Source organism: Cicer arietinum, chromosome 6 (assembly GCF_000331145.2).
Source record: "Cicer arietinum cultivar CDC Frontier isolate Library 1 chromosome 6, Cicar.CDCFrontier_v2.0, whole genome shotgun sequence".
NCBI classification, from domain to species: Eukaryota; Viridiplantae; Streptophyta; class Magnoliopsida; order Fabales; family Fabaceae; genus Cicer; species Cicer arietinum.
The window spans coordinates 49,129,193-49,140,385 of NC_021165.2; the positions used below are offsets into that span (position 1 = coordinate 49,129,193).

General features: G+C 33.9%; 1 long non-coding RNA gene across 1 annotated transcript; it reads right to left on the minus strand.

Moving 5' to 3' along the window:
• Positions 1-2,070: 2,070 nt before the first annotated feature.
• On the minus strand, positions 2,071-8,015 carry LOC105851298 (uncharacterized). The gene is made up of 2 exons (XR_001143047.3): positions 2,608-8,015; positions 2,071-2,521 (listed from the first exon to the last, which is right to left on the minus strand). It is a non-coding gene; the product is annotated as an uncharacterized lncRNA (long non-coding RNA).
• Positions 8,016-11,193: the final 3,178 nt, after the last annotated feature.

An 11,193-nucleotide genomic window follows, 5' to 3' on the forward strand; every position in this document is an offset into this window, starting at 1 on the left:
CCGACATTTTTCGAATTTTGTATGAGTTTAATTGTTATGCATTGTCGGTGTAAAAAAATTTACACTGTCAGCATATTACAACCACTCATTAGAATGACTGTAGAATTAGTTTTGATAAAAGTCAGATATCTTTACTGATCTAACGACTGATTGATTAATAGTATAAAAACTATTTATATTGACGGTCTATACAAATTAAATCCTTAAACTAAATATAAATATGGATAATTATGTATATTTATTGCTAGTAGAGGTATATACTCGCTTCCTCCCCATTAATTGACGAGTAATCGAATTATCTATTTATTTTCTACGAATACTTGTTAAATTATCATCTTGTATTTGTCGCAGATTTTGTTCACATGTGTTTTTTGGTGCGGGTTTTTTGTCATCTCAACCATGCAAATAAAATTTAACAAATCAATTGTTCACGTTTCAGGTATGGTACATTGTGTGAACTCTAAAATTTGTTTTGTACTAATTCCTTCCTTGTTTGAATTTTTTTAGTAGACTCAAACTAATCCATTCCATCATCTCTTACGTGACCCATAAGCGTGAGAACTTTTATTTGATTTTTGTGTTTAAGTATTTTTTTTTCTCTACAAGCCAAGCTACACGATAAACTTTGATCCAGTCAAAATTAAACCAATACAAATGATATCATTGAAAATTTGATAGAAGTCATCATATCTAATGACAATGATTATTTTATATACGATTGAAGAGTTTATGATAGACTTTTTTCAGGAAGAGACTGAAATTTAGGGTTCTAAACTAAGAAAGAGAATAATAAGAGAGAAATTATCTAATAAAATTAAAAGACATTTTTTCATTGATTATTATTTTTTTTCTTCTGCTCATTGATTTCTAAAATGGAACAATACATTTAATATACACTATTCTAAATAAATCTTAACTATCCATGTGGCATCATCTCCTAAAGAAATTTCTAAAAAATATAATAATATAAAGTAACTACTAATACATCCAAAGTATCAATTAGACTATTTTAACTAATAACTAACTAATTGGACTAATCACTGACCGCTCCTTTTTATATTAACCCTCTTTTCTTTTCTTCCATTCATGAAAGGTGGTTTACATATTTGGCTAGAAATCACCTATTTCACTTATTTATCCTTTACTTTTGTTTAAATAAGTAGTTTTTCATATATATATATATATATATTTGCAATTTCGTCATTCAAATGTAAAGTCATTGTTTTCTCTGTTGTTTTAGTGCAATGTTTTGATTTCTCGTCTTTTTGCGGCGTTTATTTGATTTAGATCGGCAAATCAACTTCGATCTAATGAAAATGCAGTCATTAACTTTGGCGTCATCGATGGTGCAGCACTGGAGACATAGGAATTTCGGACACTTTATTTTTATCATATACGTATGTTTTGCCATATTATGCTATTAACTTAAATGATGTGAGTTTGTTTGTAGATTCATTATTTTTTGTGTTTAGCAATTTTGAAATGTATTGTTCTCGATCGATTTAATTTTTATCATTTTGAATAAATGAATATAATATTGTCAAAAACATAAAAACTAATTTGACTAACTATAAGTCTTTTATCATTGTCAATGGATTCACTTGAAATTTGTTCTCAAAGTTCAGAGGCAAGTCTGGAGGTTTACAGGGGTGCGTTTCTGGTGGCCCTATTGAAGTAAAGAGGACGAGTGGTATTTATTTTTCTTTTTGGATTGTGGAGATTGTTGTAGTGAGACTTGAGACATCTATGATTTTGGCCCATAAAAGATTTTTCATAGAAAATAAATAGGAAAAATTTTACCTTGTACTCTCCTATTTATACCATTACTCCCACAAATATGTGAAATTTCACTTTTCTCCTCATATAAATAGAAAAACCATATGTTTTCTTCACTTTTCCAACACAATTTCTCGATAAACAAATAAGTTAACTATCTATAAATTCACCAAACAATAAAGACAAAAATGTTTTTATGTCATCCATATATCACAAAATGACCTATATGTAAGCAACAAAAACAAAAAAAGAAACCCAATAAAAACCAAAATATACTTATTTTGACAACCTTAATTTTGTCTGTGAAATAAACAAGCATCAAACTAAACATTGATCCAAATTGACATACATGTCTCAAAGTAAACATCAAACTAATATGTCAAACAAGTCTCAAAAGAAATATACAATAAACATGTCTAATATGACACAAAACAAGTCCCAATCAAGTCATTGGCTAGATATTTCAAAAAAAAGTCATATGCTAGATGTCAGACCGAGTCAAAGTAATCTCCAAAGAAAAACAAACCATAATCTAGTCTTCTATGTTGTAAGAGTCAAAGTTGGTCATCCTCCTCATCGTAAGAATGGCGACAATGTTGGTTACACTATATAGAAGCAACACTATTTGCCAATTTCTCCAATTACCTCTCCAACTCTATTGTACGCTCATTTCCCAATGACTTTCCTCTCGTGCAGCTCGGGCATCATCCTTTGTAGCCTTAGCCCTCTCCTCAATTGCTTCCATCTGTACATCAATCTCATAAGAGCAACGAGACAAAGTCTGACTACCATATATAGGTACACAAGAATGTTGTGTAAGAGATGAGATACCTGACTTATAATGCTTTGACATATCTCCAACACCATAGAGACGTTTGATGAAATAGAAATAAATTACTAGTAGCTCAATAACAGAAAACAAGATATAACAGTATCAATGGAATAAATGCATATGTGTATTAATGGTAAATAAGAACAGGGAACAAATACAAAGGATAATTCCAGAGCCTAGCTCTTGACTAGAGAATAGCTATTCTCCTAAAGCACTAATAAACTAATGATTACTCTTTTCTCTCCATTATGTCACGTCCCCTATGTACATATACCTCATAATAAAATCACATGGGACCTACTGCCATCTCATTAACCAACTTCTCCTTCTCTCTCTCTCTTGGCCCACTTTCTTTCTTCTAAAATAAACCTTCTATATAACAAACCTCTTTGCAGCAAGGCCTATCTCTGTTTCAGGCCCTTTATTCAGGTTCCTATCATTGCCATCCCTTTCAGCAAAAACCTTGTCCTCAAGGCTAACATTGGGAAATTGACTATCCAGCAAGCATTCATCCACCCAAGTTGTATCTTCCAACGCTCGTCCCTTCCATTTGACTAACCATTGTCTTACCAACATTCCTCTATCACGTATCTCTCTAGAGGTCAACAATCATTCAGGTTCTTCCAAGTCATTCCCTTTAATTTCCATCCCCTCAGACAGCTTGGGTTCTAGGGTGTAATTTCCAATAGCTTTCTTTAATTGTGAAATATGAAAAACTGAATGGATTCGGGCGGATCGGGCAACTTCAGCTTGTATGACACTGGTCACACTTTTTCCAGTATTGGATAAGCCCAAAATATCTTGGGGATAGTTTTTGATTGATCCTCCGTGGTACAGTTTGTTGCCGGTGAGGTCTCAATTTTAAGAACACCCATCTCCCACCTCAAATGATACATCTCTCCTTTTTCTATCTGCATATTTATTAATTTGTTGATGTGCTCTCAACATATTGTGCTTTTGTTGCCTCAAAGCCTCATCTTGGTCCACTAATTCAGTTGCTACTGCCTCGACCCGTGTCTCACCTATAGAAAAGTAGATCATGGGTGGTGGCTTCCTTCCACACACAACCTCAAAAGGCTTTACCCCCATAGACACATGGTACATTGAATTAAACCAAAATTCTGCCCACGATACCCAGTACAACCAATTTTGAGGTTGTTCTGCAGCGAAACAACACAAGTATGCCTCGAGACATTTATTAACCACTTATGTATGTCCATCCGTCTCGGGATGACGTGAAGAACTTATTTTCGAGATTGTTCCTTGCAATCTAAACAACTACTTCCAAAATATACTAACAAACAAAGGGTCTCGGTCACTTACGATGGATTGAGGTATCCCGTGTAAACAAACTATCTCCTCTGTGAACACTTTTTCCACTTTCCTTGTAGTATAGATGCTTCAAGGGTATGAAATGTCCATACTTGGACAATCTATCGACCACAACAAAAACTGCCTTAACTCCTTTAGATTTTGGATAGTCCAGTTATAAAATCAAGGGAAATATATTCTCAAATTTGCCCCAGAATAGGCAGGGGTTGCAACAACCCCACCGGTGACGAAGCCAAATATTTTTGCCGATAACAAAAATCACATCTGCGCCAAAATTCCTGCACATCACTCTTCATCCTTATCCAATACAAATTTCTTGCTACTCTTCTATACGTCCTCAAGAACCCATAATGACCCCCTATTGGGGTTGAATGAAATTCTTGCAAAATTAATGGTATGTAGGCTGATTTGGAAGCTAAAACCATCTTGTTTTTATAGAGTAACACTCCTTGCTGCCAACTAAAACCTGGGTGGGCATCGGAATCTGCTAAAGCCTCATCCAGCACCTTTTTAGATGAACATCCTCATTCACTTCTTGTTGAACCTGTTGTATTTGCAGCCAAATAGGAAATGAAGAAATGACCTTCAACTCAACTCCCTCAAACATTCTTGACAAGGAATCTGCCGCCTTGTTCTCCAGAGCCGGTTTGTAAATAAAATCAAAATGATAGCCAAGGAGTATAGCCATCCAATTTTGTTGATCGATCATAGTTATCCTTTGCTCCAACAAATGCCTAAGACTTTTTTGATCGAAATAGACCACAAAATTCCTTCCCAATGATAGGGTCTCCAATGTTGCACCGCCAGTACACGTGCCATCAATTCCTTTTCGTAGGCTGATTAGGCTAAGTTGTTTTTCAACAAGGCTTTATTGAAATACACAATTTGTATCTTCTTTTGCATCAAAACAGCCCCCACGCCTCTTCAAGACGTATCGCACTCAATCTCAAACAGATGAGTAAAATTCAGAAGGCTTGTAATGCCTCTTCTCCCCACTTGAATCACTTCTTTTTGGTTAACTCCATTAACGGTTTAGCTATCTTCCTGTATCCTTTAATAAACTTTCTATAGTATCCCGTCAACCCCAAGAATCCTCGCACACCCTTCACATTACAGGCAATTGGCCAAATCACAATGCTCTTTATTTTATCAGGATCTACTGTTACTCCCTTGTCGGAAATGATATGGCCTAAATACTCAACTTGTTTGCTGTCAAAAATCCACTTTTTTTCATTAGCCACAAACCCACTGCACTATAACACCTCCAGAACTTGATTTAGGTTTTGCACATGATCATTCCAGCGCTTTCTATACACCAATATGTCATCAAAAAATACCAAGACTAACCTTCTTAAAAATGGTTTAAATACTAGATTCGTTGTCGATTGAAATGTGGACAGTGTGTTGGTCAACCCAAATGGCATCACCAAGAATTCGTAATGACCTTCATGTGTTTGGAAGGCCGTTTTGCGCACATCCTCCTCTTTCACCTTTATTTGATGGCACCTCGATTTTAAATCGATCTTGGAGAAATATTGAGCACCATGTAATTCATCCAACAACTCCTCTACAACCGGAATAGGGTACTTGTTCTGAATGGTGGCCTTGTTCAGTTCCCTATAATCCATGCATATCCTCCACGTGTCATATTTCCTTTTCACCAATATTACAAAGCTAGAAAAACACTTGAACTATGCCTGATGATGCCTTGTCGGAGCATATTTTGAACTTGTCGTTCTATCTCATCCTTGTGATGATACATATTCCAGTACGGTCGAACACTCACTGAGGCAACTTCCTTATGCAGCTCTATACCATGGACAATATCTCTTGTTGGTGGTAACCCTTCCAATTCTGTGAACATCGTCGAAAAGTGTTTCAACAATTGATCCAACTCCTCTTGTTGCTTGAGGATCAACTCACTTTTATGGCTAACTTAATTCTCCACTACCTCATCTTGCAACAAACTATGTAAAGAAAATGCTACTGGAGAAGTCATCAAACCTTGTAATTCCACCGTATTCCCTTCACATGGAAAACTCAACACCATGTTTTCCCAATCAAATGTGACTTTACCAAATTACCTCATCCAAGTTGCATCAAATATCAAATCCATGTCCCCCAATTCCAACACATAAGCAATAACTCTGGTAGTGAAATTTCCCAACTGAACCTCCACTTTTGTACACCATGGCCATCACCCAATTTGACTCCTAGCTCCACATTCAGCACCACCACCAAACTAAGTGTCATTGCCATCTTTGAATTAATAAAACAGTGGGTTTCCCCACTGTCCGCCAACACTTGCACAACTTTGTTATCTATGTCATCCCAAAAATATCCAAAATGTTGCACTCTAGGCTTGTTTCTTCATCTTCCTCCTTGAGTTCAATAGCAATCACCTCACCTTCGTCGTTTTTCATTTCGTCATCCCCGAGAATCACCAATCAGAGTTTTTTGTTAGAACATCGGTGAAGAGGATGAAATGGTTCCCCACACCTGAAACAGAGACCACGAGCCTTCCTATCCATGAGTTCCGAATAGGGAAGATGTTTGATTCCCTTATTCCTGATTATGGCGCGCCGTCGCTCTGTCCTTGTTGCATCGTCTCTCCAGTCGAATTAGGGTTTGAAATGACACTTGATTGGGTTGTCTTTGTTGAGCCTCCACTCAAGTAACTCGAACTAAAATTACCTTTACCTGGACCCGCATTAAAATGCGATTCAGATCCATTCCTTCCACCCGTATTGAAATTTGACCCGTTTCCCACTCATACACCCAGCCCAGACTTTGTCTCTCTTCCCCCTTTCCATTGACGCAACCCACCATTGCCTTTGTGCATAAATGTTCCCTATAACTCTGTTTCTATATCCCGAGCAATTTTCATGGTTTGTGTATGCATTTCGGGATCAAATTTCCTCACTCTAAAGTGGATCTTTGATTTGAGACCACCCAAAAAACACCCAAGGTATTGTTCTTCAGGGAGGCGATCTACTTGAGATGAAACATACTCAAAATCTGAAATATAGTCTTCCACATATTATGTTTGTTGAAGATCCTTCAATTCTTCGAAAGAGTTATCACTCTTCCTCCCTCCATAACGTTCAATTAAAGCTTTCTTCAATTTTGACCATGTCAACTAATCCTCTGTTTCACGTAACAGATTGAACCAATGAATGGTGGTCCCTTCCATGCTTAGTTTTGCAAATCTAACATTTACTTCCTCTGATGGCCCTTATGCCTCGAAGTAAGTTTCAGCTCGGTGGTAACTCCGGCTTTTTCATTGTCGTTATGTACTCAGAACTAACTTCCTCCTGAGAGGAGTAAAACGGGTCAGGAATGCGTCGATCACGTAATTTGCCAAACTCCGCCATCATCATTTTATGAAATTCCTCCATACTAACACGCAAAACTCCCACACTACCTTCCAACACCTCAACTCTTTCGTTCATCTTTTGTGGCATAGTAAATGCAACGTCTCACTAGCTCTTCCTCGGAATCCGATAGGTCGGACCAATGATAAAATAGAAAGAAATTACTAGTAGCTCAATAACATAAAACAAAATATAATAGTATCAATGAAGTAAATGGATATGTGTATTAATGGTAAATAAGAACAGGGAACCAATACAAAGGATAATTCCAAAGCCTAGCTTCTAACTAGAGAATAGCTATTCTCCTATAACACTAATAAGCTAATGATTACTCTTTTCTCTCTATTCCCTTACGTCCCCCTTTATACAAATACCTCCATAACCGAATCACATGGGACCTACTGCTACCTCATTAACCAAATTCTTCTTCTCTCTCTCTTGGCCCACTTTCTTTCTTCTAGAATAAACCTTCCATATAACAAACCTCTTTGCAGCAAGGCCTACCTCTGTTTTAGGCCCATTATTCAGGTTCCTATCAACGTCTCTGATTCCTTCCCCAACAGATTCAACCTAAAATTTTAATCGAGTCGCAAGGTCAATATCTTTGGTGCCACTATCAAAAACCTATCCCACTTGAGAGGGATGCATCTCCTTAAATGTTTCATGCTCAAGAGCAACCGATATAAAACTTATATACAATATTACATAACTACATAACTTGTAGGTAATAAATTCATTAATTACACTTAAGTATGTTTTCTTCACTCTATCATCCATGTAACGCCCCGGATTTTGATCCAAGACATTACTTAAAAATATTTATTTTCTTTCAAAAACGACTTAATTTTTTTTTTTTAAAGTAGTTCATCATATAATAAATAAAATTTCTCTAGTAAATAGTTTGATTCCATTTTAAAAAATATCACAATGCGATTTATCGGATATTATTATTTGTAAAGACAATTTACTAATTGTAGAAAATGTTCGGTTAAAAATAGAATAATTCGAGTTTTCCTAGCAGAAGGACCCCGCCTCCGCATTTCTATTAAAAATGAACGATGAAAAATAAATAAACTTAAAATTGTATCACAACGGTTTTATCACTACAAACATTATTATTATTTTATTAAAGTACCCTTTTTCCTACGCGCGTGCGCCAAGCAAACGTCATTCATACAACCTTTGAGATCATTAGTACCTAAATATTGGTGTAAGGGGTCAGTTCATCCCACAACAAAAATTAAACCAAATAATAAATTAACAACCATAAAATATGAATATAAAATCCTTTCGTCATAAAAGATTTAAAGAAATTGGTTCTTTAATAGTTTTCAAAGATGTATTAAAAGTCATAAAATGTATCTAAATAAATCAAGTAGCAACCGTAGAGCAAATAATTAGATCAAACTAAAAATAACCATAGAATATATGCAAGTTATGCATGCTCCTAAATATATATGATCCGGATATAACCAGCCACACAGGCGTCCACACAGAAGTCACCCATACCAATGGGGAAAATTAAACCAGCCACACAGGCGTCCACAAAGATGCATATGATATGTCATGAAATGATAATGATGCTCAAAGATACATATCACCACCCAATTAGATAATCACATAAATCACAAGCCACTTAGGCAACCACAAAGATAACAATATTTAAAATCCAATTCACCAGCCACTTAGGCAACCACAAAGATAACAATATTTAAAATACAAATCACCAGCCACTTAGGCAACCACAAAGATAATATTTAGAACACAAATCACTAGCCACTTAGGCAACCACAAAGATAACAATATTTAAAATGCAAATCACCAACCACTTTGGCAACCACAAAGATAAAAATATTTAAAATACAAACCACCAACCAAACCACTTAGACAACCACATAGATAGAATATTCAAAACACAAATCACAAGCCACTTATGCAACCACAAAAATAATATTATTTAAAACACAAATCAAGGTTTGCCGCTAAACACATCACAAAAATCAACTTAATCATGTTATCATAATTAAAATTAAAACTTTACACCAATTCCCCCAAGACTCATATAGATTTCTTAAAAATCAAAACTTTGAAATGAAATAGCACAAAAATCGAAACTTTAAATTAAAGACATCCTAAAAAAATATTACTCATGAGATCATAATAAAAATCATAGCTTTATAATTAAGTACACATAAACAACACACAAATAATAACTTTACATCAAATATATGACATCAAACATATTACTCATGTTATAATAATAAAAATCGAAATTTATAATTAAGTTTATCAAAGCAAACATATTACTCATAAAAATAAAATATTATAGTTAAATTCTTTAAGGCAATTAAAAATCAATATTTTTCTTTTAAGACAACAAGTTTTATATCAATATCTTACAAACTATTAATTTAATATCTAGCCTAACATTGCATGGGGAAAAGCCCTTACCTTAGGCGCTTTCTTTCTTAACACCTCTAAATTTGCACGAGAAATAGCTCACGAGGCAGTAATGAGTTCAACACCGATAGATATTGGAATTTACGACTCAGAAAATTATTTTGAGAGTGTACGAATGACAAATAGGTGTGACAACAAGATGCCTAATGGAAACGTATGAACATATAAGCTATTTACGTTGCACTATTACCATTGATTTCTTGTCTAAAATTGAAGTGCACTTAATTCCAACATTATACTACCAATAATTACTATTTCTTTAATTTTATTAGGTTGTTACAAAGCCAATTGAAATCATGTGTATTTATATGTATGAGTTAATTTGAATTAACTAATAGAGTTCACCAAATATTGAAGGGTGTCACACACTAATTTTAATTAAATAAATAAATTTGAGATTGTCACATCATCCTTTTAATTTTTTTATCTAGTAGTTACGAAACCAAAAATTTCATAGAATTATTTTTGTAGACAATTATAATAAAATTATAATTTTAGTTTAAAAGAGATGAATGCATGAGATACAAAAAGGACAATAGTCTTTTTGTGTCCTCTCTTAATTGCACAAAAAAACTTATAATTAAATTTATAATCTTCCTTTAAAAAATAAATTAAGGGTGTTTAAAATGAATTAATGCACATTATGCCAAGAAAACACCATGAATTGTCATAAAATCTTGTCATAAAGGAGAGTAAAAGAATGAGTCAAGTCACTAATTTTTGTTTTTATAGGATGGACCAAAAATATTTTCAAAACACTTATACATAAAGGTTGGTTTCACTAACTCTATAATATCTCCTAAAATGAATACTTTTTTGGTCGCAAATAAAACTAACAAACGATATAACTTATATAAATTCTAATTTAATTAAATAATTCAACTAATATTTTATCAACTAAAATAAATCAAGCAAGACAAGAATACCACTCACACATACAAATATAAAACAAACATATCTAACACATCAATTTCATGATTATCGAAACTAATCAAATAAAAAAATGTCCATTTATGAAATAACGACATCATAAATAGTCCCCATGTAATTGTCACGTCAAAACAATTAAATAAAAATGAAGATTATAATTATTTAGGTAGAATAGAGTGTGATAAAATTTAATTTATTTACACATAGAATAATTATTAATTTAATAATAGCAATTACTAAAAAGATACATATATAATATATATGAAAATTTTGGGGTGTTACAATCCACCCATGAAGAGTCCTTCTTTTTAGTGTGAGTTCTTGGGAAGAGTTCATCCAATGTGATTTCTCTTCCCAATTCCTTAATCTTAAACATAAAAAAGTAGATGTTGAATATAAAAAAGTATATATTAAAATCTGAACAAATTAAAATATTCCCTTTAAAACCTTAATATATGAGAATATAAATTGAAAAACCAACAAAAAGGA